This window comes from Equus quagga, chromosome 6 (assembly GCF_021613505.1).
Source record: "Equus quagga isolate Etosha38 chromosome 6, UCLA_HA_Equagga_1.0, whole genome shotgun sequence".
Lineage (NCBI taxonomy): Eukaryota > Metazoa > Chordata > Mammalia > Perissodactyla > Equidae > Equus > Equus quagga.
Genome location: NC_060272.1, coordinates 60,876,393 through 60,899,778, shown reverse-complemented (window position 1 = coordinate 60,899,778; position 23,386 = coordinate 60,876,393). Strand labels below are relative to the sequence as shown.

General features: G+C 42.2%; 1 protein-coding gene and 1 long non-coding RNA gene across 5 annotated transcripts in view; one reads left to right on the top strand and one right to left on the bottom strand.

The window, feature by feature from the left end:
• Positions 1-6,111: 6,111 nt before the first annotated feature.
• On the bottom strand, positions 6,112-10,704 carry LOC124241405 (uncharacterized). Its single transcript, XR_006889189.1, has 3 exons — positions 10,290-10,704; positions 8,205-8,440; positions 6,112-7,339 (listed from the first exon to the last, which is right to left on the bottom strand). It is a non-coding gene; the product is annotated as an uncharacterized LOC124241405 (long non-coding RNA).
• A 153-nt stretch (positions 10,705-10,857) lies between these two features.
• Positions 10,858-23,386, top strand: part of RCBTB1 (RCC1 and BTB domain containing protein 1) — a 50,234-nt gene continuing 37,705 nt past the window's right edge. For 2 of the 4 annotated variants that reach the window (XM_046664677.1, XM_046664675.1), the window contains exon 1: positions 10,858-11,003. The gene's annotated coding sequence lies outside the window, so the exon portion shown is untranslated. Of the gene's footprint in view, positions 11,004-11,820; positions 11,840-16,671; positions 16,802-23,386 lie in introns of those variants that run through there. The other 2 variants (XM_046664676.1, XM_046664678.1) reach the window with 2 other exon arrangements.

The window sequence follows — 23,386 nt, the reverse complement described above, 5'->3', positions numbered from 1 at the left end:
GTCAATGTTTACTTAGACTTACTATAACCGTGGACCCTCCAAGACCAGTTGCAACTGATCCCATCTTATCACAGAGTAATTAAGAAATTGTCTTTCAGAAAATTTGCAAAGTCATGTCGCCAGAGCATGTGCAGAAGAAATCTTGACCTGAAATGACCAAAGAACCAAGGATTCTCCTCTCCATGGAACCAAAGGACCAGGGACATGACTGGAACCTAAAAGTCAAACTTTTATCAGAAGTGAGGGGTCATTCAGGAAGATCTGATGTTAAAATTCCTTCCCCCTTTTACCATAAATGTTTAGAACTTCATCATAAATGTTTAGAACCTCACCACAAATGCTTGAAGGCCACCAATCAAAGCCTGTTCTCCCTAACTTCTTAAATTTCTCCCCAAATCCTGATCAGAGAGACAGATCTGAGGGCACAAGTCCCAGTCTCCCTGCAGATGTCTCACAGAATAAAGCTGATTTCTCTACCAAAAGCTGATGCCATAATTAATTAGCTTATTTATGGACATCAGGTAGGAGAACCCCATTTTTGTGCAGTAACATTATCAATGTGCCTGCTAATTTCTTTGCTCATTATTGATTCTTGCTTTCTAATCCTTCCTCCTGAGTTTAATCCTCTTCTTTCTGCAAGGGTATGTGAGAGAAATTCTCTTTGTCTTGGTTTGAAAATGTCTTTATTTTGTCCACACCTTTGAATGCTAGTTTAACTGGATATACAGATATTTTTCCCCATCATTTTAAAGATATTCCATCATCCTCTGGCATCTACTCTTTGGTTTTTTTGATTTTTGTTAATACTTTTTTTTTTTGGTGAGGAGATTGGCCATGAGCTAACATCTGTTGCCAATCTTCCTTTTTTTGTTCCTCCCCAAAGCCCCAGCACATAGTTGTATATCCTAGTTGTAACTCATTCTAGTTCTTCCATGTGGGATGCCAGCACAGCATGGCTTGATGAGTGGTGTGTAGGTCCACACCCAGGATCCGAACCGGTGAACCCTGGGCTGCCAAAGCAGAGTGTGCTAACTTAACCACTCGGCCATGGGGCTGGCCCCTACTCTTTGTCATAAAAAGACAGCTTTGTCTATATATTGTTTCTTTGTAGGTAATGTGACTTTCAGGTCCATCCCTAACGTTTATAGAACCCAGGGCAAAATTACAAATGGAGGCCCACATACCATATGTCTAAATATTTACAAGTTGAAAATCAAGCTGTTGATTAACAATCAAAATGTTAAATAAAATATGTTTTATCTTCCTATCTTGACAAATATAGCTTAAAAATAGCTTTTTAATGACCCAGACAGCCAAGCCTCAAATTTATGATTCTTGGAATCCTTGGAATCCACATTGGAATTTGGCAGGATAGGGAGAGATTACCATCCCAGTCCCTCCCCATAGCTCATCCCCCTTGTTTTCCAATCCTGGCTTCATCTCCCACTGCAAGGGGCTTCCTTGCATGCCTGTGGACACTCCACTTCCAAGCCCTCTGACAGTCACTCCCTGGACACCTATGACCCTAAAGATGTGCAGTCTGTCCTTGGGAGGATGGACATGGGGAAGAGGCCCATGCAGGTCCTGGAGGTGGGCTGGGAATTCCAGGGTCTTGGGCACATGACACGTGGTTTGGAGGGAGGGGCAAACTTTGGGTGGGCATGTTTCTTGATACTGCAATAATCTCCTTAATGGTTTCCTCCCATCCAGTCTGTTCTCCACACTATCAGAGAGAATGTTTTTAAATGCAAATCACAACATTTTACTCTCTTGTTTAAAAACCCTTTAAAGGCTTCCCATTGCATTTGAAATAAAATCCCTTAAAAGGACTACAAAGCTCTGGGTGGTACTTCAACATGCTAAGCTCTTTGGGAAGCCCCTTTATCCAAGCTGTTTCCTCTTTCTGAAACACACTTTTCTACTTGCTCTTCACATGACTGTCTTCTACCTATTGTCTAGTTCACCTCCTATTATAATGTCACCTCCTCTCCAAATACACCTTCCCTGTTATTTGCTATGACTACATCTGGTTCATTTCCTTTGGAGTACAAATCACAAATTTATTTGACTTGTTTGTTTTCTTCTCCTCCAAACTGTAATCTACTCTAGAGGGACTGCCACAGATAAAATTTCCTCAGACGTGGACTCTGAGATGGAAATTAGCACATAGGAAGTTTATTAGAGAGTCCTGCAATCAACAACTGTGGAACAAAAGAAAATAGGATTGGGTGTCAATTAGTCAGTGGACACTGGCTGCCCAGAGGGGACCTGACTGAGCAAAGCAGCTCTCTTCAGCTGAAGCAATTTCTAAGACGGCTGACAGGTGTGGTCTGGAAAGGGCAGCATAGCATCCGGGATGGTCCAGACCTTGTGCCATTCAGATCCACTTTCTTCATATGAGTTCTGATAGTAACTCCTTCAGTACATTGGTGGACCTCTTTCCTGGGGGAAACTTATAAAAGGAAGATTAGTAAGATGAACTACAACCTCCCTGCTCCTATAGCTGGTCTTGAGACTGCAACTTGTATTCATCCTCTCCCTTGTCTCTTGTCCATTCCAGATTTTCCTCACTGTTGATTAGCACCTCTGAAGGTTTAAGTGTTTTACCAAGTGGAGTGACTCAGACACTCAAAACTGATGAGTTCCAGTTACTGTTTACCATGCTCCTCTCAGGCTGCACCTGCTGTGCTTATCCATTTGCCATCAAAATTGCACAAGACAGTACTGAAAGTTGTAAAACAGTAGTTCCACCGCCTCTTGACCAGGATCTGACAAATAAAAATGGCAAGCAATAGGATATATTGGAGAATATGAGGAAGCCATTTGGTATAAACCTAATTCGGCCTGACCTTGTCTTTCCAAAAGGGCCTGACCAAGGCCGTTGAGCATGCATTGTATATCTGCTTTAGAGATTCCCTATGGCAAGAGCAAAAGACCCTTGAGGTAAAGGTGCAACTTCCCCCCACTTCCCAACGTTGGCATCTCCTTAAGGATTAAGCATCTTTCCTTAGGCTAGAAACTTATTGCTGCGCTCACCTGTGACCACCCAGCTCGAGAGAATAGACTTGCCTCCTGCTACGCCCACCAAAATAGCAGACCCACTGCCTGCTGTGTCCATCAAGCGCTGTGCCAACAGGGCAATCTTGTGACTATTGTGCGAGGGACATTTCAATGGTATGTAAAGCACCCTCTTTGGGGGTATATAACCACTTTGTGCACCCCACTTCTTTGGTGCCCTTTCTTCCTTTGGGAAGAAAGGCCCCGGGCCATGGTCCTCAGATTTCAGCTCAGAATAAACTCACCCAAATTTTCATTTACAGATTGGTTATGGATTATTTTCGTCGACAGATCTTTCTCTTGTCTGCTGGTCCTTAGCATGAGGGACCTGAAGGGGAGGAAGACATTTCCTCTATCCAAAGTGGGTTCGTCCAGCCAGAGAACGAATTAAATTCACATGAGACAGAATAGCAAGAGAAAATTAAACAAAGCTTTATGAGGACCATGGCCCGGGGCCTTTCTTCCCAAAGGAAGAAAGGGCACTGAAGAAGTGGGGTGCACAGAGTGGTTATATACCCCCAAACAGGATATTTCACATATGATTGAAATGTCCCTCCCACAATAGTCACAAGATTGCCCTGTCGGCACAGCGCTTGATGGACACAGCAAATAGTGGTCTGCTATCTCGGAGGGCGTAGCAGGAGGCAAGTCTATTGTCTGGAGCTGGGTGGTCACAGGTGAGTGCAGCAATCAGTTCCTAGCCTAAGGAAAGATGCTTAATCCTTAAAGAAATGCCAACGTTGGGAGGGGGAGGGAAGTCAGTTACAGGAGGTTACCAGGCAAGCACAATAAAATGCAGATCTAAGTCCTTGCCTTTGGCACTAAGAGTTTCTAGAGAGAAAGTTATCTCCTTTCTCCTTCCTGGTACAGAGAGGGAGGCACCTTTTACAGATAGATTTACCTTACAAATGTAAATGTCTCCTAACAAAGGGCAAGCAAGTTCCACTCCTTGGAGCCTCCTTCCCTGTCCCAGTTTATCAAAAGCAGTCAGCCTCAAATAATCCTCATGCCAAAGAGACATATCTTGGGGTGGCCGATTCCAGTCCCCACAGACCCAAAGTGCCTGGGTGGTGGTGTAGCTTAAAGTCCAATGAAGATTCTTGCTGTGTTCCCTGGTAGAAATGTTCCCCTTTAGGAAACCAGGACCTTTAAACCTGTGGTTACAGTTTGAGGATGAAAAGCACAAATTCACAAGTGAGTCACTGGGATGGATAGTAAATAGGGACGCTCCTGCTTCCACACCTTAGATCCCACTCCCAGGCATTCTCCCACTGGGGATATACAGCACCATATAATGGTTATTGACAGAGCATTATTGCATCCTGGAGGGTAGCCCTTTATCCTCACAAGGTATCATCTCCAAGCCGACACTTCCGTCAAGCTTTTAATAGGCTGTTCATTGCTTATTAGGCCAATAGCTTCTGGGTGATACACCACGTGATAGGTCTAACGGATTCCATGTCATGTGCCCACTGCTATATCACCTTTGCATAATGTTGATGAGGATTTTTAGGCTGGTTACTTTTAAAAGTGCAGATGAGAAGCAGGCTCCGAGGAGCAGAGTTTGCTTGCCCTTTGTTGGGAGACGTTTATATTTGTAAGGGAAACCTCCATCTGTAAAGATGCCCCCCTCTCTGTGCCAGGAAGAAGGGAGATGACCTTATCTCTAGAAACTCTTAATGGGGAAGGCAAGGACTTAAGTTGGTTACTGTCTGGCAACCTCATGTAACTGATTTAGGGTGGTGGCTTCTGGCCTTTACTTAATCTGATTTGATTCTTATCTAAAAGTTGTGGGACCACCCAATGGCCAGATCCCACCTGCACTGATACCATTTTAACTTTTTTACATGTTCTTTCCTTTGTCATGTAAAGAGATGGCTCACATACCTATGCCTTAAATTTAGCCTTACTCTCCACCCATGTTTGCAGCAGTAGCGGGGGCAGCAGCAGCGGCTCCTCCTGCCCGTAGGCCCTGTCCCCACACAGCAGCCTGACTGCCCATGGGTCCTGTCCCCATGCTATTCCACACTATTCTCTAAATAAAAGAACACTACTGTCAGATCTTGAGAGTCCAAGAAATATTTCTTTCGACTCCTCGGCTCACCGACCCCGCATCAATGTAAGTGCCTTGGTTGGATGCAGTGAGGTATGGGATGGCATGTGGGTGGACAAAATACAATATAAGCCCTTGGATAGTCATGTTGGCTGAGACTCTGCAGGCAGGAAAGGAAACAGACACACATTTTTGTGTTTCTATTCATGTTAAAATAAATGACTGGCCCATCTAGGGTGGAAGGAGACCTGTATGGTTACCTTTCCACCAAGTTGCTGTTTGGTATCTTCAAGGCATAGTGTGGTGTTGGGTCTTAGCAATGGTTTCTGTTGCTGGCAAGTTGATCATTTAGCCATGGCAGTACAGTCATGCGTTGCTTAATGATGGAGATACATTCTGAGGAATGTGTCGTTAGACAATTTTGTCATTGTGTGGACATTATAGAGCGCACGTACACAAACCTGGATGGTATAGCCTCCTACACACCTAGGCTATATGGTATAGCCTTTTGCTCCTAGGCTGCAAACCTGTACAGCATGTTACTGTACTAAATACTGTAAGCAACTGTACCACAATAATTAAGTTTTTGTGTATCTAAACATAGAAAAGGTACAGTAAAAATATGGCATAAAAGATAAAAACCTGTATAGGGCCCTTACCTTGACTGGAGCTTGCAGGACTGGAAGTTGCTTCAGGTGAGTCCATGAGTGAACGTGAAGGCTAGGACATTACTGTACGCTAGTGTAGACTTTATAAACACTGTACACTTAGGCTATATTACATTTATAAAAAATATTTTTCTTTCTTCAATAATAAATTAAACTTAGCTTATTGTCACTTTTTTCCTTTATAAACTTTTTGACTCTTTTGTAATAACACTTAGCTTAAAACACAAACATATTGAATAGCTGTACAAAAATGTTTTATTTATATCCTTATTCTATAAGCTTTTTTGCATTTTTAACACTTTTTATGTTTTTCCTTTTTAAACTTTTTTGTTAAAAATGAAGACATAAACACACACATTAGCCTAGGCCTACACAGGGTCAGGATGATCAATATCATTGGCTTCCACCTCCACATCTTCTCCCACTGGAAGGTCTTCAGGGACAGTAACACTCATGGAGCTGTCATCACCTGTGCTAACAATGCCTTCTTCTCCTGACGAACCTGCCTGAGGCTCTTCTTTAGAAGGTGTTATTCTTTTCAGAAATGTGTCCATGGTGGTTTGCTTGGTTTGTTTCTTTTATTCATTATAGATTTGCTTGTAAGCAGGTAATGCACCGTGAACGTTCCTCTCTATGAATGAAAACCTTTCAGTGTTGGGGGTCTATGTTTTCACACATTTTAAGGAGCTTGTTGAGGTCTGCAAAAGCTCCTGCTAAACCCCGTCACTGTGGGTTCTTCTCTTTCTTCTCCTGCAGTTTCCTTTTCTCTTGCCTCTTCTTCAGCTACACACTCCTGTTCCAGTTCCAACAAGTCCTCACTAGTCAGTTCCTCAGGAGCCACCTCTAGGAGTTCCTCAGTGTCATCCTCATCCACACTCAGGGTAAAGTTGTCTGCCGTCTCAACCAGAGCCTTGTTGATTTTTACAACCTCCTCATTCTTGGCAAATCTTTTGAAGTCATGAATGAACCTCTTAAGTAACTTCTTTCAGATGCCATTCATACACTCCTTGGTGACATAACCCCATGCACAAGCAAGGTTCTTGATGCAGTCATAGATGTTGTAATCCTTCCAGAATTGCCTCAGTGTCTTCTCAGTTCTCCCTCAGTTGCAGCAATAGTCTGGACAAAGGTCCTCTTCAGGTAGCAGGCCTTAAAAGCTGTTATAACTCTTTGATCCATTGGTTGGATGAAAGAAGTAGTGTTTGGAGGAAGAAACACCATTTTGATATTGGGATGAGGAACACCAACAAAAAGAGGTTGTCTGGGAGCTTTATCAAATAAGCAAAATCTTGAAAGGTGTGTTATTCTCCATTTCTCTGGCATAGCAATTCAGGAGGCAGCTTGGAAGAGGAACCGGGTCATCCGTGACTTCTTATTTCTCCTGTAGTCAATGGCAGTGTGTGCTTATTGTTATTTGTAAAGGCCTTGAGGTTCTCACTGTGCCAGATCACAAAGGGTTTCAGTTTGTAGCCTGCAACATTGCCCCCAAGAAGACTGTTATCCTGTCCTTGTTTGTTTATTTAATGCATTTGCATGGTGAGCAAAGGGAATTCACCTGGTTCTTGGTGTGAGGGAAAAAAGGAATGAGAATAAAAATTCTTTTCCAATTCTCCATTACCACTTCTCTCAATCCTTTCCCCCTCTGTTTTATGCCATGTTTATTTATCCCAACTGTCAAAGCAGAAATTCTCCCCAAAGTAGTTTGACCAATAACGATCGAGATTGTAAAACTTATTGTGACTGATTATGTTTACCTGTTTGGTTAAGCTAACTGAAAATCAAGGTGATTTCTCCCTCTAGATAGATTCTATATTTTATTACATTTGCAAATCCTAAAACAGTTATGTCAGCCTCAATTACCAAAAATAACCATATGGCTTTTGAGACTGTCAGAACAGATTTCCCAACTGTGTATTGCAGAAACAGGTAAACAATCTTACATAGTGACCTAGCTCTTCCCTATTTAGCCATTACACGAGTTGGTGGTTCTCTGGCTTATTTTGCTCAATCTTGACCAACCCCAAGAGGAAGGAAGGAGCAGGGAAGAAAAGCTGGAGATAATCTAGCTGCTCCCAGCTGTTTCCATTCTCTCAGAAGAAATAACATTCATGTCTTGGAGGAAATAAATGAAATTCCTTTTAATTGTGCTCGCCCAATATCAAGGACTTTCCAGTGGCCTATGAAAAATAAGTGTCTGCCTAAGGGACCTCCAGACCTTCTTGGCAAAGAAAATTGTGTAAGAGGTGGATTCAATCAGGAGTTAGAGAAAATTGTGTAAGAGGTACAAACAATCAGGCATTAGATGGTCCAACTGAAGGAAGTTGGGCTGGATTGGCTGACCCACATCTGCCCAAACGGACACTCACAGATGACGGGCACAGTGGAGGAAAAGGGAACAAAAGACGATGTTCTGATTTTCCACTTACCGAGAGATTGATTTTTGAAAGGAAATTCTGAAGCTCCCAAGAGTGATCAGAATCGTTCTCCTATGTCCTTCTCCACCTTACATTAACTGTACTTTATGAGATTCTTGACAGATCCTTTTTACCAGCATAGTCGAGTATTAGCACTAAGAGGAGTAGTCCGCCCCACTACTCCCCCCACTGGAGGTAGAGCCTGGTTTCTTCCTTAAAGCACTACTTGTAAATTGAGTTCTTTTGCCCTGTAGAAAAAGTTTAGAGTGCTCTAAAATAATCTTGTTTGGAACAAGTAATTTTGCTATTTTTAGGTAACATTTATAGAGAACTTTCGGAGCCGAAAAAAAAAAAGTGAAAAATCACCTAGTACTAGTTCGGGCCAATTTTAGGTGAAGAGCCGATGATTTGTCTGATGGAAAGTTACTCAAATCCAATAAATAATACTAGTACTATTAGATATGCCATTCTTTGAAGTACATGGATGTTAACCTAATTAGGTTTCCTTTGTCCCAGAGGTAAATGAGGTCACCAAGTCCAGCCATACCGGGTTACTTGCTTTTCCTAAATAAATAACACTGTTTCACGCCTCTCTACCTCTGAACATACTGCTCGATCTTCTGGAAGGTATTTCCCTCCCTCCTTCATCTAACTACTGCTTGTCCTCCAAATTCACCTTCCCAGGAATTTTTTCCCTGATCCCCTATCTAATTTGTGGTCCCTCATTTGTGTTCGCTTAGCATTCTGTATCAGGAAACTTTTCACCCTGTACTGGAAGAACCAGAATATACACTCCTTGAGATCAGCAACCATGTCTTATCCAACTTTTTATCCTCCAAGATGCTCCAAGTATGGCATCTGGCACCTGATAAGCAGTGAGTGCTCAGGAAATATTTAATGACTCAAACACACATGTTTACATTAGTTCTTTTGATCAGGTTGTGGCCTAAAAGAACTGACTTCAGTTCCCTTGACCAAAGTAGGCCCCTTTCAGTAAAATCACCGATCTGCTACCACCTTGGTCAAGCCACTTCACTCAGTGGATACTGAGGGTCTACCACATGGACCCCCATTGAGCAGCTACTGAGGGCACTGTGCTAAGCCCAGAAGTCCTGAATGAGAATTTATAATCTAGAGAGGAAGACCGCAATAGGCAATTTACCTCTTACAGGAAACGTACAGTACATTCCTGGGCAATATGAGACTTAGGTATCAGATTATGTACAGTGTCTCGGAAACCAAAGAAGTTATAGCTGACACTGTCCTAATGAACTTGAGTTGCTAAAGCTGTTCAATCAGGGAGAAGGAGCCACAGAAGAAAAATAAGTGTAGGTGGTATCTGACCTTGATTTTGAGAGATGAGTAGGAGACTGATGTGTACTTTGGGGGTTGTTAAAGAAAATCAGAGTTGGACAGTAAAGCAGTAAAAATTTTATTCGCAACTATTACGACAGGGGAATTGAGCCCAATTCTATACCGAGGTCTATTTTTCTCTATTGCAATAGCTCCTGAATAAAATCTGTTTTTACTGTTTTAGCTACTGTCCATCTTGGGTTTTCTTTATGGGAGAATAGCACAGTGATTCAGGGCATTTCAGACAGAGGCAAAAGAATGAACAAACGCAAAGATGAGTAAAACAACTTAGGGAAAAAGTAAGTAATGTAAAGAAAGCTGAGTACTGAGGGAAAACAGGAATTCTCTGTAGCCAGAGTCTAGAGTAGCGTTGAAGCAGTGCCAGAAGATATGGAAAAGACAGCTTCTTCCAGTACATCAGCTGAGCTGTTTGGTGACACCTAGAAAAGGAAATGTTTTCCTGTTTACTCACCGGAACTCAAATGGGAAAAGTAAGTTTGAACAAGATTGTTTGGAAAATTATGCCACTAAGTTTAGACTTGTCCTGTGGAGCCAACTGGGCGTTTTCAGAGAGTTGTACAGTATTTGATAAAGATGACTGTGATCTCAACAGATGATAGGCTGGATCGGCATGAGGCATCCCCTTTCCCGGCCTCAGTTACTCATTTATAAAAAGTGTTGAGTCATTTGCCTTCTTGGTCCCTTCTAACCTAGACAGCCCGCTTCCAAGGTGCCTCTGCCTACCTTCCACCACCTGGGCGCGGTTCCTCAGCCCCCTCCTTCCTTCTGGTCTTGGTGCAGCTGCCGCCTTCCCCATCCCCTGGCCTTACTTAGGCGCTTTTCGACCAGTAGGTGGGTAGAGGGGCTACGTCTCTGGAGTTAAACGAGTCTCTCCTCCGAGGCCCTCTGTCCCCGGCAAAGACCCCTGGGTAGTGCCTAGAATGCGCAGGGCGCGCGACGGATCAGGGAGAGGAGTTTCCAGGCGCTTTTCAGCTCTGGATCCCTTGGGGGTGCGGAGGGCTGGTCCGCTGGCCCAGGAGGACGGCAGGAGCGCGTCCCTGGTTCCCTGAGAGACAAACCCTGCGAGCGCCACCAGCTACCAAGCTCCTCCGCGACTCTCTGCAGAACCTGGGGGCTGGACTCGGACGGCCAATCGGCTTCTAGCGAAGTCCCGGCCAGCCGCCGAGGCGCGAGCGGCGGGGCCCTAGGCGGGGCCGGGTGTACGGCCTCCCCTAGCGCAGGCCCGCGCGCAGCGTCGGCGTCACGTGGGGCGGCCCGGGCCACGTGACCTGGCGGCCCCGGGCCGTGGCGCCCCGCCTCCCGCGCCTCCTGCTACGCGAGCGTCTCCCGCTCAACCCGCTTGCTAGTGGCTCCGCGGCCCCCAGGGCTTCCGACGCCCGCGGCGCTCCCGGCGGCAGGTCCCGGCTGGACGGCGCGCGGCAGCGGCTGGCCTCCCAGGTAGCCAGGGGGGCGCGAGGCCGAGCCCGCGGAGGCCGCTCCCCCACCTGCCCTTCTCCTCGGCCCGGCGCCCCGTTACTCCTGCTCCCTCCTCCCTCCCTCCGTCCCTCTCCCCGGCCCGCGGGGCGCGGCGTCCTGGCGGGTGATGGGGCCGCGGGCCAGGCTCCATTGGTACCTCAGCTTGCGTTTCCTCCCAGAGCAGGAGGTAAAGGGTGGGGAGAGGCTAGGGAAACTTTTCCTGCTCCTTCTCTTTTTTGAGCTGCATGGACGCAGTTTTGCTAATAGCTGAAGTCAGTCCCTGCTTTAGGTGCTGTTTTGCTGAGAGACCTCCCCTCTGACGCTCCCCACCTTCATTCGGCTCTTTCCCAAATCTTAGCATCTCCTCCTTCGCCTCCGGAGGGTGGTGGTGTCACAAACCATATTCTTCAGTTTCCCTTTCCTCCACAACACGGAATCCCCAAGGGGTATTCGCTTAGTAGGGACCTTTATCCAGGAGCACGGTGAACTGAGTGAAATGACATTTCTCTTGTCCTGCCTCGGATAACCTACCTGCTGTATTTTATTTAAGATGACCATCGAGGCACGCTCTGTTTTCCTAAGTGGCTTTTTGTTTATATCTGTTTGTGAGACATTCGGAAGTCATCTGCTGCAGAACTCTTTCCAGCTGGGGATTACAGTTTTATAAAGCCATGTTATAATCGTAAAAAAAAAAAATCAGATTCAAAGTCTTATTTGTCTTTGACCTATTATTTTTGGGGGAGGATTATAGCCCTTGGAGGCAAAAACTGAGTTTCTGAAACGTGTGCATTGTGGACTAGTAACATCAAAACATCAAGGTATGTAAAGCTGAAAGGAATGGCAGAGTGTAGTCTGTTTTAAACTTGAGAAAGTTTCCATTTGAAATGAGCACTGGTTGAATTTCACCTTTTTGAACTGCTTTCAGGGTTGAGTATGTAACTGTATATTTAGATTCTGTTAATACGTATAGCAGTTAATCTGTGAGATCGCTGTCTTTTAATCCCTCCTGTTAATACCAGTCTGTTTATTAATACTTCTCGGTAGGTCCTTTTTCTTCTACTGGCTAGTCTGTTTCTCTTGAAGAGGAAGGACCTTAATCTTTAAAGGGATTTCTTCTACAGTGATTTTTATGTGTGCGCTTCAAATGATCAAGTTCAGGTAACTTCGGAAAACAAATAGCCATTAAAAACCAAAGCTATCAAGTTTGCAACTTAAAAATTCCTTTAAATTTTTTAAATTAAAGAGTGAGTATATGTGCCAGCAAAGGCTTGGCTCCATCTTAATAGTCAACAGCTCAAGCTGGGAGGTCTGAGACAGTGTCCTCCTTTATCTGAAAGTCACAGTGGGGAAGATGAAACTGTGAAGGGAAGTCAAAGACCTTATTATACTATTCCTTCTGTGTGTACTACGTTAAACACTAAGTCATGTATGGGAAGCAAAGTTTGGGCCCTCAAGGAGTCCAGCCAGGACATTAGGACACATTTTTAAATATTCTGTGGTTTAAAAAAAAAAAAAACTAAACATGTTACATATTGTGTAAATGTTGAGGAATGTACAGGAGGTATATGATAAATGTTGGCTGAGTTTAACCAGAATAGACTTCCTAGAGGAGGTCAGTTAGTCGAATAATTATCTACATCAGTTATGTATTTGACCCACAATATGGACTTAATTTAAAAATTTTTTCCAAATCCTCTAAGTCCACAATATAGACTTATTTTTTTAAATTTTGCAAGAATGAAAGAATTTAGAAAATACAGAAGCATGAAGACGAATGTACATCACCTGTAATTATGCCATCTAAAGGTTACAACAGTTGATACATTACACTGGTGTATAAGTACTTTTTGCTACAAGTTTACTGGTTCCTGTGTTCAGATAGATTTCAGATTGTAAGAGAGAGTGTGATATCCATATCTTCTTCATTCCTGAGTCTAGGAGAGCCAAAGTTTGAGTATTGGAGAATTTAGCCACATCTGATTCTTGAGTTTAGATAGAGTTGGATAGCAAGAGTTCCAGTAGCTGGGGTTACCTCTATATTTTTTAGTATTAGATACACTTTAAAAAATGAGCTTATATGTGTGCATACATAATCAATTGTAAGGTGTGAAATGACTTCAGGAGATGATGAATCCCATCTAGGTGAGACTATACTCAGACCGTTCCTGAAGGATGGTGTCTGTCCTTCCCACAACCCCAGAAAAGAAGATTCCGTGGCTTTTCTGAGGTTAGCATTCCACTGAGGCAAAAGAATATCTTGGCTGAGATATTCTTTTTGATGCGTAAGAAAAAGTTCTAATTTTGGAGATAAAGTCTGTCCCCTCTCTAGTGCTTCAGTGCTGAGCTCAAGTGGTATAGTGGAAACATCCAGTAATACTGTTTACAGCTATGGTTGAGTGTTTCCAAAGACTGCTGCCAGCAATTCCTCCCATCCCTGTCCTTGGCTGCCATTCCTCCCATCAAGTGATGGAGTCTGTTTCTGCTGCATAGGCTAGGCTTTTCACTTACTTTGACTAATAGAATGTGGCGCAAGTGATGTTGTGCCCAGTTCTGGGCATAGTCCTTAAGAGCGTGGCAGCTTTAGCTTTCATTCTCTTGGAAGCCAATCAACATGTGTACAAGCTTGGGCCCGACCAGGTGGAGAAAGAGAAACCACCTGGAGTGGCCCAGGTGTGTGAGTGAGGCTTGTTTCAGCCCTAGTCAAGGTCCCAGTGCCTGTGACCTCATAAGTAGCTCCAGCTGAGTGCAGTCAAAATATGGAATTGAGAGAACTAATAGATTGTTATTGCTTTAAGTTACTGAGTTTTAGGGTGCTGTGTTACCCAGCAAAAGATAACTGAAAGAGCAACATAGCGCCTTGTGCCATAAAACCCTAGGTATAAATCTCATTCACAGATATCAGTCCCAAGATGTGATCCCTGAGCACAGAATTGTAGTCAACATATACAGTAGCATGTGTTAATGATAAATCTTTAATTAAATCTTTACTGCAGGGGCCGGCCCGGTGGCGCAGCGGTTAAGTTCGCACATTCCGCTTGTGGCGGCCCGGGGTTCGCTGGTTCGGATCCCGGGTGCGGACATGGCAACGCTTGGCACGCCATGCTGTGGTAGGCATCCCACGTATAAAGTAGAGGAAGATGGGCACGGATGTTAGCTCAGGGCCAGGCTTCCTCAGCAAAAAGAGGAGGACTGGAAGTAGTTAGCTGAGGGCTAATCTTCCTCAAAAAAACAAAAAAAACAAAAAAAAAAACCCCAAAATAAATCTTTACTGCATATTACTTAGAGATGTATTTATTGAGTTAGTTAAACCAAAGGCTGTAGCTATATCTCACACCCTACAAGGTAACTGATTAAGTCAAAAATCATTTTCTTTTGTGTACTTGGTTATTATTTGTATATATGATTGTTATGATCAATCTTAAGTTAACACGTAGTGATATGATTATCTGAAATGTTTTAAAGAAATTAGGAGTGGCCCCGTGGCCGAGTGGTTGAGTTTGCCCGCTCTCATTCGGTGGTCCAGGGTTTCGCTGGTTTGAATCCTGGGTGCAGATGTGGCACTGCTCGTAAAGCCCTGCTGAGGCGGCGTCCAGCATGCCACAACTGGAAGGACCCACAGCTAAAAAACACACAGCTATGTACCGGGGGGCTTTGGGAAGAAAAAGGGAAAATAAAATATTTTAAAAAAATCTATTATTGGGACAGTGGGTATGTGTTATTTCTTGCAGTTTGTCATTTGATGAAGTTAGCACTGTGATTGTAAGTCCTTGAGGTACAGATATAAGATCTGCTGCAGTGAACGCGTGTATGAGAGGTGCTTTGTTCTCAAGGGTCAAGGAGAGTGAATCTTACGTAAACTTATTTCTAATGTGTATGTTACAGGACTTTAAACAAACAAAATGATGGATTTTTCAGTAGCACCTCTGTCATTTCTTTTAAAGGAGAAAGTCCTCTGAGCAACTTTCCATTCCAATTCTGTTAGGTCAGTTTTAAAAAAACCTCTTTCTTGGAGAAGAAAGTCTCGCGGGAGATCAGATGGCTTATGGTCTCCAGCTTCCGTTAGGCTCTATCTTAGCATCTTCTTAGGTTTCCCTGGTCAGTGCTTTTTCCTATCCTCCTTGGTGGCTGGCTTCAGATTTTTCCACCCTTTTTTTTTTTTTTAATTGCTCCAGTCCATTTTCTATTGCTACCTCCCCTCAACAGAAAGCCGTCCCTCTTTCTTCACAGGGAAAAATAGGTGACCTCAGAAGAGAATGCCCCCAAATGTGAATGAAAACCACAATGAGATGCCGCTTCACAGCCACTAAGATGGCTATAATGCAAAAGACAGGCAATCGTAAGTGTTGGTGGGGATATGGAGAAATTAGAGCCCTCATAAATTGCTGGTGGAAATGAACAATGCAGACTCTCATTAGCAGAAAGACAGACACACACCCACACACACAGGAAAAGAAAGAAATTGCCTCCAACTTATCTTATACATCTGCTTCAGACGCCATTCTCTGCTAGAAACTTCGTTTAGTTTGTGTCCTCCCCTCTATCTTTACTGGCTCCTTCCCATTAACATTTAAACATTTTCAAGTTTCTAACATGTTTAAAATAAAAAGATCACCCCAAATATGCCCTCCAACTCCAATCCATTTTACAGTTGCTACCCTATTTCTCTTTTTTCCTTCACAAATTTCTTGAACAAGTTGTTTATGCTCGTTGATTCCTCTTCGCTTTTCACACACACTCAACCTGCTGCAGTCTAGCCTGGTCCACCCACAACCTCAGTGAAACTCTTCTTGTTAAGGTTGCCAGTAATTCTCCTTGTTAACTCTAGTGCGCATTTCTCAGTCCTTACCTTGTTCGGTCTCTCAGCAGCATTAGGCTCTGACAGGACCTCCTTTGTGTGATGCTCACATTCCCAGATTCCATGCCACTGTATTCTGATTTTCTTCCATCTCTGCCTGTTCCTTCACAGTCTCTTCTATGGGGGTGTCCTTGTCTTTTTGCCATTGGAGTTTCTTCGAGTTCTGTCCAGGATCCTCTTCTCTTCTTATCCCATACACTTTCTCATGAGTGATCTCATGCCAGATTTCCAGATCTCCAATCCAGAGCTCTTTCTTGAGCTTCGGATTTATACATATATCTATTGGACATATCTACTTTCCTATGGCACAGGTATCTGAAACTTCAAGTGTCCAGAGTAGAACTCCTCATATCCTCATATCTGTATTCTGTCCTCGTGAGTGGCGTTGCAGTTCACTCAGTTACTTAAGCTGAGCGTCTTGGTGTACTCCTTAGCTCTGCCCTTCCCTTATCCAGCTCCCCTTCTCCTATTCAGTCAGTTACAGGATCCTTTTGAGTCTTTCTCTTGTCCAGTCTTCTCCAATTCCATTTCCTGGGATAGGCTTCCATTCTTTCTTTCCTGGCTTGCTGTATTCACCTTAGGCTCCCTCTCAGTACTCCTCCTTCGCCCCCATCTAATCTCTGCATCCAGTCACAGTAACCTTTCAAGAACATACTTCTGATCTTGCCACTTCCCTGCTTAAGATCTTTCAGTGATTACAAGTTGCTCTTAGGACAAAGTCTAAGCTTTTTGGCTACAGCCATGCTAAATTTCTTTCACCAGACCTTTGCCTGGCATGTATGTTCATTGTTCCAGGTGCCTGCCTCCTCTTCAGTAGTTGACGGCTCCCAATTCTGGTGCTTCCATAGCATCCGAACCTCCCCATCAGAGCACTGGCTGCACTGTGGTGAGCATCTGTTGATGTGTCTAGACACCTTCTCCCCATGTAAGTTCTGGGGGCTGCGGGAGTGGGTGGTTGTGGTTGTTGCCTCTGTGTCCTGTTTACCTAGGGGACATTCAGTAGACATTTATTGAATGAATATAGTATGGTTCTGCCTGACATTGCTACTCTTTTAGTTTGGCTTTAGGCCATTGTGGGTACAGTTGTTACTTTTCATGCAGTGAAGACTAGTAGATGAAATCACTTTAGAGAGGTCCACTTAGAAAGGTTCATGATACCATAAATAGATTTGAACTAGGGCCCCTCTGTTCTAGCCTTGGACTCATCAGAAAAATAAAATGAAGTGTTATTGTGTTCTATCCATTTCTTCAACCTGTTGACCCATCTATTTTTGTGTGGCCTATTTTGTGAAGCCTCTATGTTTGGTGCAACAAAGATCAAACCATAAAAGGAAGTTATTTCTAATCATTAAGATTTCTTTTCTGGTTTCCTTGTGAAAAGAAAAGTATTTCTTAAAAGCAATCTTTTATAAGGTCACATTCAGCTTCACAACCCTGGATATGCTTGCTTGTTTGTTTTTGCTGCTAATCCTATTGCCACTTGGGTTGTCTGCTTTTCTAACCTGAGCACATGGCTTCAATAGAATTCTTTCTTCACTTCACAATGAGCTATCAGATGTACCATGTCCTAGAATTGCCTAAAGCTGTGCAATGAAATGAAAGCGGCTCCTCGAATGATAGGGCTCAAGCCTTGTTTCCAGCAGCCACTATTGCAAATTGTGCTTCAAGTCAACTAACTTGTTGACTTGTTGGCATTTGAGAAGTGACAGTCCTCCTAAATGGGTGATGAATGTAGACAAAACTGATGAGGCAAAGGGCAGTCACAGTGAGTGTCAGGAAATTCTGAAACAGCAGTCATGCTGTTTTTAATGAAGGTAGGAGGATTACCTTGTCACCCATACAGATGCATCTTTATGAAATATGGCATGAACTCTTTTGGAGCTACATTCTTAGAGTCTCTTAGTCTTTGTGGAATTTGTCAAGTATTCAGGACGTTCTTTCTTTCCCTTTCATTCTTGTAGTATGGTGAACTTGCAGAAAAGAGAAGTGGATGGCAGGTGTTTTAGCAGCTGGGGCAGTAACAGCATCAGTGTCTCAACAAATCTCTGAAACTTTGCCTCTTTGCAGTACTTATTCCATAGAATAGGTGAAATAGTTTTAAAGTATATTTTTATTTAAAAATTTTTGAGGCTGATTCTATCTTAGGGCCTTGTCTGGACCTGGGAAATACATTTGGGGTCTAAATCAGAGTTGTAGCATCTGCTCTGTCTCAAAAAAACCTCATCAGAATAAATATGGAAAAATTGATAAGAGTAACATTTGGCTCTTCTGTAACTTGAGAGGTTTTTTGAATTGCTTTTGCTGTAGTGTAGGTGTATGACATAACAAATTGTAAAATTGTACCCCAAAAGTTTACCCCAAATCCTCGAACTTGTCTATTTGAAAGTTTTCCTAGAGTTGAAATATAATGTTCTCAAAAATAGAGAAAAGATGGCCACACCTTTAAGTCTTTTGTGCCTGAATGGGAACTTCCGTTGGTGAACAAGGAAGAAGGCTATGAACACATTTGTTCCTCTAGGAAACTGGGTCATCTTCAGTGAGAAAACACATTTTCTCATGTACTAGAATACTGAGAATTTGATTTCTGGGATTTCATATAACAGTTTTCTGGGATATATAAATTTTATGTAGTTGTAACTGTTGTACACATAATTTTTTTCCCTTTACACATTAATACGTATCACATGGATTATATATTTGCTTGTTGTATCCCATTGGTTGCTTAGTTATTCCACTTATATTTGCATTCTAGTTTTCCACTTCCTAGGAACTGACTTTGTACTGTTCTTTATGATTTCCCTCAGTGTTTTTGGTATGTGGGGTCATCGTCAGAAAAAGAATTAATATATGTTATTATTTTGTTCACTTTATCATACGGTAGTCCTTTTTTTGTAAGATATCTTAGACTTTATCAATAGCTCATTAACTATAAGTAAATTCCTAGTGTAAGACAGCTTCACAAACTGATACCTAAAATCACTCATCTAGTTTATGAAGATAGACAAATTCTATTAGGAAACTTCACTGTGCATATAACTGCTTTAATTTACTTAAAATTGTTCGCAATTTAAAAAATTCGTTTTTCTTACTTGACACTGCTGTTGCAAATAATCTAAACCCGGCTATGGCTTGTATGCTGAAGAAGGCATAGGCCGTTTTAAATGGATTGTTCAGACATTCAGAGTCCTTCCTGCTTCCTGTGAGAATATCAGCTTCCACAATAAAGAATAAGACAAGCTCACTTCATGCCCCAAGAATGACACCGGAAGAGTCATAATCTTGGTGCTAACCAGTTCTGCAGGGTTGCTCACTCTCTTCTGACCTCTTTTCCTTAGCAAGCCTTTAGGTCAGCAGAAGACAGGTCTAGAAGTATAAAGTTCCGTCGGTGGCATCAGTCTCCTTTGTCTCAAGTACATCTGGTTAGAATGGGGAAGTTGAGGTCTGTGTGGAAGCCACATGCTGGCTTTTAAGTCTACCCTAAATTTCTAATACTGTTTAATATTGGGACCATTATTTCATCAACAGCAAAGTTTGCCTGTACTATTTTCTCCATTTGCTGTTGTTTTTTTAAACTCTGTAACCATATTCAAATATGTTTTTGCTAGATCAGTAGAACCAAACCCTCCCCCCACCTTCCCTTAATATTTGGTTCCTTGTTGTCGTTAGCACCGTGGCGTGGAACCCTGCCCAATCTTTTTGCGCCATCCTCTTACCTCCAGTGCTGTGTCAGACAGTGCTCCACTGCTATTCATAGGGTTTTCATGGCCAGACTGGTCACAAGTGAGTGGCCAGGTCCTTTTTCCTACTTTTTCTTAGTCTGGAAGCTCCGCTGAAACCTGTCCACCATGGGTCACCCTGCTGGTATTTGAAATACCAGTGGCATGGCTTTTAGCATCACAGCAACATGCAGCCGCCACAGTATGATAATCGACAAATGGGTGATGTGGTTTTCTGACCGGGAAGAAAACCAAGGCCAAGGTGGTGAGACCACCAGATCTTAACCACTAGACCACCAGGGCTGGCTTCTACTAGGGTTCTTAGGGGAAGAGAAGATAAATGTGCTCTTAGAGGAACCAAAAGATTGGTTGCTATATTACTCCTTTAGTCTTCCAGTTATAAATGTAGACTTCTAAAATTGGAAGGTCTGTGTTTGTCCTCTTGACTTAATTTGCTTTCAGGGTGTCAAATAAAACAATCTTTCTTCCCTATGCCGCAAACTCTCTAATGGACAGTGCCGGTCACTAGGAAAAGCCATCCCAGGGAATGAGCTATTGATCTATAGTGCTAATGGATACAGAATAAGTCCATGGGAATATAGGATACATTCTCAAGTGCAAAAGAAAATGTAGAGGTCCAAGTGGGTTAGTATGTTATCCTCTGAGGGTGTTAAACTCTTTTCCAACCTCTGCTTACCTTTCTCTTTTCTGCTCTTCTGTTCTTGCTTTATCTCCGTACAGCAAAAAAAATCATTGATTCACCTACTCATGCACAATGAGTGGTAATTCAGGCTGAGCATAGTAATGTTATTTTTGAGAAAGTATTTCCTAAATAAAATAATGGATTAAAAAAAGATTACAAAAAACCGCTATCTGATTGAAGTACTTCAGAAGTAACTATTTAGTATAACCGATGTGCTTGTTGCAACTGATTTTTATGATTATCAGTCAAGCTCTGGAAGGGTGGGTCATCATAGCAATTACTGTGTCTAGTTTGAATTGCTGTGTTGTGTGGGAAAGTTCTAAGAAGGCTATATTCCTTTTAGAAATGTTCCATTCAGAATTTCCCTAATCTGAACTTGCCTTCCCAGGACAGAATTAATGAATTATGATTGTACTTTTCCAAAAATATTTTTTAGGACTGAAACTCTTCTACATTTAATTTTTTAAAATACATCTTTGAGTTTATGAATGCAGGTTTGATATAAGCCTATGGGATCATAGTTTGATTTTTAAAAATTGTGGTAAAATATGCATAACATAAAAGTTACCGTTTTAACCATTTCTAAGTATATAGTTTAGTGACATTAGGTACATTCACATTGTTGTACCAGTGTCACTGCTGTTCATCTCCAGAACTTTCTCATCATCCCAAACTGAAACTCAGTATTTGCTAAACCATGCCTCTCCATACTCGTCTCCCCTTAGTCTCTGGCCTTCACGATTCTACTTTGTGTCTCTATGAATTTGGCTGGTCTAGGTACCTCATATAAGTGGAATCATACAATTTTTGTTCTTTTGTGTCTGGCTTATTTCACTTAGCTCACCAGGTTCATCCCTTTTGTAGTGTATGTCAGAATTTCATTTCTTTTTAGGCCAAATAATATTCCATCATATATAGAGACCACGTTTTGTTCGTCCACTCATCTGTCAATAGATATTTGGGATATCTCCCTTTTGGCTATTGTGAATAATGTTGCTGTGAACATTGGTGTACAACTATGTATTTGAGTCTTGCTTTCAATTCTTTTGGATGTGTATAGTAGAAGTGGAATTGCCAGATCATGCAGGAATTCTCTGATTTTTTGAGGAACTGCCGTAATGTTTTCCATGTTGGCTGCACCATTTTGCATTCCCACTTTCTACATTTAATTTAATATTAATAATTCACTTTACAGATTTGCCTGAAGCACTCTGCAACCCTAGGTTGTGAATTTAAGGCCAGAATACCTCTTAAAACTTTGAATAGCTCGCAGGGTAAACATAATTCAAATAATCAAGCTTTTATTTTCATTTAAAATATTTGTTTATTTTTTGGTCACAAAGTGTTTGGAATTTGGAATATATTTAAATAATACAAAGAAAGGAAACATCACCTGTAATCTCTCCAGAGAAATACATTTTGGTGTATTTATGTATATCCTTTTTTCTATATATATTATACTTTAAAAAATTGTAATCATCTAGTATGTATTGTTTTATAGCATAGCTAAGCCTTACAGGGTACATTTGTGTTTTGTGGAGTTTGTTTTTGTTTTGTTTTTAACTTGGGAATAAGCGCATGACTTAGCTTTTTGTTAGCATCTTCCTTCGGAATGCTTCATGTGAGGGATGCAACGTGGGAAGGAAAAGCAATGCATTGCCTTCCTTAGGATACTTAGTTAATAACTGCTGAATAATTACCAAGGTGCGTGCCTATCCAGGATGGCCTAGGTTGAGCAGACCATTTGAAGATTCCTCCTCAGTGCATTAATAGAATAACTTCAGGGGCCAGCTCGGTGGCCGAGTAGTTAAGTTTGCGCGTTCCACTTCGCTGGCCCAGGGTTTTGCCGGTTCGGATCCTGGGTGCGGACATGACACTGCTCGTCAGGCCATGCTGAGGCGGCATCCCACATGCCACAACTAGAAGGACTCACAACTAAAAATATACAACTAGGTACAGGGAAGCTTTGGGGAGAAAAAGGAAAAATAAAATCTCTTTTTTTTTTTATTGAGTTATTGATAGGTTACAATCTTGTGAAATTTCAGTTGTACATTAATGTTTGTCAGTCATGTTGTAGGTGCACCACTTCACCCTTTGTTCCCACCCCCCACCCCACCTTTCCCCTGGTATCCACTAAACTGTTCTTAATCCATAATTTTAAATTCCTCATATGAGTGGAGTCATACACAGATTGTCCTTCTCTCGCTGGCTTATTTCACTTAACATAATTCTCTCAAGGTCCATCCATGTTATTGCACCTGGAATGATTTTGTTCTGTTTTGCAGCTGAGTAGTATTCCATTGTATATATGCACCGCATCTTCTTTATCCATTCGTCTGTTGCTGGACACTTAGGTTGCTTCCACGTCTTGGCTATTGTAAACAGTGCTGCAATAAACATTGGGGTGCACAGGACTTTTGGGATTGCTGACTTCAAGCTCTTTGGATAAATACCCAGTAGTGGGATGGCTGGATCGTATGGTAGTTCTATTTTTAATTTTTTGAGGAATCTCCATACTGTTTTCCATAGTGGCTGCACCAGTTTGCACTCCCACCAGCAGTGTATGAGGGTTCCTTTTTCTCCGCAACCTCTCCAACATTTGTTGCTATTAGTTGTAGATATTTTTGTCATTCTAACGGGTGTAAGGTGATATCTTAGTGTAGTTTTGATTTGCATTTCCCTGATGATCAGCGATGATGAGCATCTTTTCGTGTGCCTATTGGCCATCAGTATATCTTCTTTGGAGAAATGTCTGTTCATGTCTCCAGCCTATTTTTTGATTGGGTTGTTTGATGTTTTGTTGTTGAGTTGCGAGAGTTCTTTATCTATTATGGATATTAAGCCTTTGTCAGATATATGACTTGCAAATATTTTTTCCCAGTTAGTGGGTTGTTTTTTTGTTTCAATCCTGTTTTCATTTGCCTTGAAGAAGCTCTTTAATCTGATGAAGTCCCATTTGTTTATTCTTTCTATTGTTTCCCTTCTCTGAGAAGGCATGGTGTCCGAAAAGATCCTTTTAATACTGATGTCAGAGAGTGTACTGCCTACATTTTCTTCCAGCAGCCTTGTGGTTTCAGGTCTCACCTTTAGG